Here is a 6734-nt window from a genome sequence, read left to right as displayed (position 1 = left end):
ATCTCTCTGAAATTTATGAAGTGCTGTAAATGCTGAAGAGGGCTCCAGCCATACTCATGGTGCTAATGCCTGAACATCTCTAGTAAACTAAAAGTGGTGTTGCTAACCCCCAGGTCAATTTTCCTGTGCCTCTGTGGGAACAAAACCTGCTTGCTGGGAACTTGCCAATTCAAGGCCACTGCAATGCCACCACCACGTGTGACATGAGGAAAATATCCCTCTTTTCATCTTCCTGATGTGAACTGGGATTAGGGAGAAGCATCCCTGGCAGCTGCAGGAAGGTGCAGAACCAAATGCTGCAAATGTGCTTTGAACCAACCCAGCTGTCCAGACCCTGAGAAAACCCCTGGCACAGGGAACCAAAGGGTGACTCTGCACACTTTGGTAGTGCTGCCTGCAGTCATTTGGAAAGGAGATAATGAGATCTATCCAGGGCTGAAATGGCTGAGGGTGGGTGGCAATACAGAATCTGAGGCTCCACCAAGGAACCCTCCAATGTGTTCCTCCACCCCCACACAGCCCTTCCTGACTGGTGGTAGAGTCACTGTGTGTGTCAGGTGTCTCTCAGAGTGGGGATTTAAGTATTTCTACACCCTTGGCTACATGAGAAGAGGCTGACATTGGACAAAGCATAATGAATTATCCCACTGTTGGGATGGGTTCAAATCACATGGCCAGAACAGCTTTCAAGACATCTCTGCTGGTTGATGCACTCAGGACTAAGGGCTCAAAATCCCCCAAGTTCCATCTAAAGTTCCACTTCTTGCTCTAAACTGAATACCAAACCCCAATCTGTTTTGGGGTTTGCACAGATGTTCTCCCCAGGAGCTTTCCAGTAGCTTTAGAGATTTCTTCTGGGAGAAAAGGCAGTAAAAAAAAAAAAGAGAGCTTACATCAAATTTAATTGTTTAGAAATACAGAGAGGATGGATGCTGGATTTTAGTATCAGCCCTGGCCTGCATCACACTTTAGATAAAGACAACACTGGTGCCAATGCAATAAACACGCAGGATATGGCCTGTCACAACATGACAGGATCAACTGAGAGGCATTGAATTCCAGGTCAAGAGGGCAAATCCATAAATAGAGGAGAGGTAAACTCTACACATGCATGTCTCAGTGGAGCACAAACAGTAGCTATGGTTATTAGAGAAGGTTGACCTCATTTTCTGGAATTACTTTTTCACCCTTGGATCTTTCCCAGGAAGACTGAGCTGATCCTTTTTGTCTGGTTATTTTATTGATTTTCTATTTTGAGTTTCCTCACATTGAGGAGCAGATTGTTTCCCCATTTTCAGGAACATCCTCCTTGGTTTTATGAGCCCTCTGATTCAGGCATCCAGCCTTCCACAGCTGACATCTAGCTCAGGCATATGCCTGAACTTCCCTTTGTTTCTCACTTTGTTGTGGTTGGGAAGCAAGTGTGATTGGAAAGTCTTCATGAGTGATCATCTTGCCTTCAGTTCCCTCCATCCTAGAAGTTCATCAGGGAACAAAAAGAAGAACAAAGAGAAGAACAAAGAGAAGAAACCAACCCATGGTCCAATGTTGGGCAGGGTGGATGACCTTGGACCCTATCAAGGCACCAGGACAGGTTTCCCAGAGAAGCTGTGGCTGCCCCATCCTGGAAGTGTTCAAGGTCAGGCTGGATGAGACTTGGAGCAGCCTGGGATAGTAGAAAGTGTCTCTGCCATGGCAGGGGGTTGGAGCTAGATGGTCTTTAATGTTTCTTCCAACCCAGACCATCCTAGATTCTAGAATTCTATGATTCTATCATTCTCAATGCCTGTGGTTGCAGATGCTTAAGTTTCCCCCAGCCTGTCAACAAAATTTTTATATTTAGGGAACGGCTCTGTGGAGTTACAAATGTGAGACTGGAAGAAAAAGAAGACTTTTCTCCAGGATGAACTATTGGTACCTGCACTCTGTCCACCTTCTCTGGGACTGTCTGGTCCTTCCTGTGTGAAGACTGGTTTGGTTTTATGCTTCCACGTGATACATGAGAGCTGCATTCCCATCCCTGTGCATGGAATAATCAGTGCCCTGCACTCCCCCACTGTCCCAGCCTCTCCCTCCTTGCTGGATTTAGAGCTAGGCTCTGAGTGGCAACAGCTGCAAAGTTTCAAGTTGTGCCTGAGATAGTGCAGAACATGCCATTTTGGGAAGCAGATGCTGCTGTTAAGGTGGAGAAGGCACATCCGGGCTCAGGGCCACGCTTTGTCCCAGACCCAGTTCCCACACTCAAACTTCAGGAGGAGTTGCAGCCATGGCTGATAAATGAAAAGCTTCTATCATCTCTTGATTTCCAGTCATTTATCACCCTCCCAGAGGGAGTGAGTAAGGCAGAAAAAAAAGAGTAAATCTTTAGTAAGTGGAAAATTTTCAAGCTTGTTCATTGAGTATACAACAGTATTAAATATTGGAGTGACATTGTAGGTGGAAGAAGGTATTGGGTCAGTCAAAATCAGCATGTAGAAGGACTAATAATTACATCAATGAAGGATGCTACTAGCCTGTGGTAATTCCTAGCAATCCCTTAACCTTGCCATGTAGAATAGGGCTCTGGTTAAAAAGCTTCTGTGGCACAGTGCAGAAAAGCAGGAGGTCAGACAGCTCTTGAGGAAGGTGGAGAGAAAGCTGATACCACACATCCCTCTGGGGAGGGGTGTCCTGTTTTTGTAGGAAGGGCATACTCATCCAGACCTATTTAAAAAGGGGAATTGAGCATCCTTTGATCCCCTGCTGTGGGAAAAGAGATTGAGATTGGGCACTGCATAATGGACTTTAACAGAGCTGAGATGGGCTCAAGGCACATGGTCAGATCAGCTTTGGGGGTGTCTCTGTTGATCAGCTCTGCAAGGACCCAAATACAGTGTCCAAACATGCCTGTGCTTTTTAGGAAGCTGAATTTAGGCTCTGTTATACTGACCAGATCCTCACAAGTGAATTATTTTCTTCAGCAGAAAAGGAGAATTCTTATCCAGTAAGGTGTTGGGCACATACATAACAGAGTTCAGAAAACTGATTAGCCTTTACTCACAGTCCTGACTGTGTGGAGGTCACCAAAAAGTGGGATCCTCACTTCATGGAGGATGCTGAAGGGCAGGATTTTCACTGTCCTGTCTGGAAAAACCTCTTTTTAAGCAGCAGGCTTGATGGAGAGGCAACAATGTGACCTCACCATGTGAGAAACCCATGGCAGATAAAGTTAATGGCATTGAGGAGAGTTTACATCCATTTTACCCTCTGCTAATGCTCTTCCTTCTGGTAAATCTACCCGAGAAGATTCTCAGGCCTTAAAAATGCTGGAAAACATGTATGTCTCTATGATATGCACTGCCCATGAGCCACAAAATCTTGATTGTCCATGGTCTCCAAGGCTATTATGGGATGCTATGAATCAGAACTGACTCAGAGAACCATGTTGGTTCTCACAGGTGGGGAAGGGGTGGAGAAATTTCTGCACTGGACCACCCTCCAGGAGTCAGCTTTCATTTAGAGGACAACAGGGCTCTCCCCAAATATGTAGGAACTTTCCAGCTAGGTCAGGTGTTCTTCAACCCCACCACACTTCCTTATCATGAAGAAGTGACATGTGTGTTCCCCTGGAGAGCAGTGTGGGAGCTCACTCCTCTTTGGTGGCTCCTGAGCTGGGACTTTGTGGAAGTGACAGCAGGGCAAATGGGCAGATCCTGAAAGCAGATCCTGAAAGCAGATCCAGGGTTTTTCTGGTGCTTTTGGTAGAATCTAAGGGATGTTCAGTAGAAAAAAGCTTGAAGACTAAGGCTGGCATCTGTCTCCAGCCTGGCTTTTAGCTTGTGGCCCTTGCTCATTTGGGTCCAAAGAGTTTCACCTGCTGGGCTACTGAGAGGTCATTCTTTGCTGTTCTTTTGGTAATCCAGGTGCCATGCTGGGAGATCCTGGGGCTGCTTTGAGATCTGAACCCTGAGACATTCATCTGGTTATGCCTAATGTATAAGCTAGAAGGACTGAAGGAAAAGATCAAAGCTCTCTCTATTAATTCTTAGAATCTGTTTGTCCCTTTCCTGCAATGCTGGGATAGAAGCACCAAATAGACAAAGAAATGTAAATTATTTATCCCTGGAGAAAGAGGGCTTGGATTGCTCCCCCAGTGACATTGAACACCCCCAGGGCTTTTTACCTGACAGTCAGCATGGGCAGCAGAGGCTGTGGAGAGCCACAAAAGATTGTTCAGGTGGCTCTCTTGATGGCATCTCAGCAGGGTCTAGAGGCAGCTGGACCTACCTGACATCAGCAGCTCTGCAGGGCACAGTCTGTGTCCTCTGCCAACTGCTCAGCATCACAGGCACTTCCCAGCACTAGCTGGGATGTCACTTGCTGTCCTCAGAGGACATCAGGGGCTGGAAGCCACCATAATTCTGTATCTCTGTCTCTGAACAGGCTCCCCATCTGTGTGTTTGTGCAAGGAGGAAGATCAGACTCTCACCATATGAGGCTGATGGGATCCAGCTGTGACTCATCTGCTTGATGAGGGACAGGGACAGACAAGTGATGCCCTGAAATGATGGCAGTGGCTGCTGTTGGGTGAGTCAGGCATGGGGGAGGAGGTGTGTAGGAACCAGTCTCCTGCCTGCCTGCTGCATATTTGGGAATTTGCTTTGCTGACCACTGACTCCCACTCAATTTTTCTCCCTAGGCCATGGCATTTTTGCTGATGGACCTGTTGAGCTGAAAGGAAAATGAAGATGTCTGCAGCACACAAATATCTGCTCCTCTGGGCAGCCCTGAGGTCTCTCCTGGGTGACTGGTTTGAAGCACATTGGTCCTTCCTGTCTCCAGTTATTACATGACAAGGGAGTCCCTTACCTGTTATAAATACATCCTGTGAGGGTGAGTCAGCATCCCCCTCTCCATCCCAGTCTTCCCAGTTTACTGGGAGGGTTCCAACAGGTTCCTCAGTTCAAGGCACCAGCAAAGTGAGCCACCAGGACTCTTTGGCCACCCAACAAAGCATGTCATGTCTCAGCTGCCCCTACTGATCCAAACTTCATTGGGATCCTTTGCAAGGTCCCACTGTGACCTTTCTGGCCCCCCAAACTCTTGTACTTTTTTTATTTTTTGCTATTTTTTGGAAAGATTCAGAAGCAAATTGCCAAGAACTCGATGTCAAGTGTCATAACCTCACTGCAGAACTCTCCCCATTCCCAGCAAAGTATTTCCTGTTGGTTTTGTTTGTCACTGGGCACACAGGGGCACTGGTGCTTGAAGAGGAAAGCTGCACAAGCTTTGGGCTTTGGCATTGCTTGGGCACCGTGCCCTGGGAGGTCAAGGCTGGGTGGAGTGGCTCTTGCCCACTCTGCTCTGGAGGCTGCAGAGCAGGAATTGGAAGGATTGTTGGTCCTGGATGGTTGAAGAGCCCCCAGAGAGCTCTCAGCATTCTGCTCCTGTGTTTGTGGCAGTGGGAAGCACTGTGTGGCAGGGCTGAGCCAGAAAACCTTGAACAGAAAAACTTGCTGTGCCCTGCAAGAATGCAGAGGCCAGAGGAACACTTGAAAACCCAAGGCAAGGAAGTGGTGGGGAACTTAGGGACCCAGTCTGGTATGTCCACCTGCTCTGATTTATCAGTGACCACAAACTTGAAAAGGGTCAGCAGGAGCCTCCCAGGGCCATCTGTTCAACTTTTGGGGTTTTTTGCTCTAGCAGTAACCTAGCCCAGGAGGAGGGACACCTGCAACTTGGAAAATCTGGTACTTGGACCCACAAACGTAAAAAAAGACTTTAGAGAAAGACATCCTCTCCCTGCTCTCTGCAAACATGTTAATCCTCCTCTCCCATTCCCTTTGTTTGTCTGGTTTGGAGAGATTTGGAAGGGCTCAGGGCAGGGCTGTCTTTTGTTAGACGTGCACAGAGCTCAGCAATGCTCTGATCTGGAACAGGGCAGCATAAATCTGGGGGATTATCATAGGAAATGCCACAGTGATGAAAAGGCCTATAGGAATGGGAAGAAAAGAAAGGGCCCCATTTGGAAATAAAAAAACCCCAACAGCCACTCTGCTGCGTGCTTACAAGTGATTCCTAAAATTGCTGTCTATGGAAGAAGCTGGTGCATTTGCTGGATTTTTTTCTGTTTTTTTTTTTTCTCCCCTTTTATTTTGAAGGGGGTGTGTTCCTTTGTGTTCCCAGCTGTTTAGAATTACAGATCCTGTCCTTGCAGCAAGTTCTGTGTCAGGGGCCTCACTGGGGACAAAAAAAACATTTTCTGGGGAGATGCCTTAGTTTCCTTATGGTTGGAACCATCCCTCTATGCACAATGTGCAGAAATGCTCTGGGAAATTTCCAGGAAGGAATAAGGGAATCACATTTGTGATTTACTGGAAACCACAATGCCAAAATAATTCATTTTCTCCTAAAAACAAACAGAACAGGGTGCTGGACAGCAGAATGCAGCTGATAGTGTTTGTGGTGGTGGTGTGTTTGGTTATGGCATCATGGACCCTTTTTTCTCCCACCTGGTGCAGAGAAAACCTGCTGAGATCTGAGTCAGGTGGAAACATGACAGTTCAGAAATCCAAGGGGATATTTTCTCTGTCTGGGATGAGATTATAGACAGTACCAAATTGTCCCTGCTGGTGAGGTCTTGAACTCACTGAGGTGTGGGCAGTGGATGGCATGATGAAAGGAAAACCAAGGCCCCACTCCAATTTGTGTTTAAGGTCTTAAAGCAAATTTTTTATCAGGAGCAAAAGCTCAAT

The sequence above is a fragment of the Erithacus rubecula genome (genome assembly GCF_903797595.1).
Source record: "Erithacus rubecula genome assembly, chromosome: 3".
NCBI lineage: Eukaryota > Metazoa > Chordata > Aves > Passeriformes > Muscicapidae > Erithacus > Erithacus rubecula.
This window is presented reverse-complemented; position numbering follows the sequence as displayed.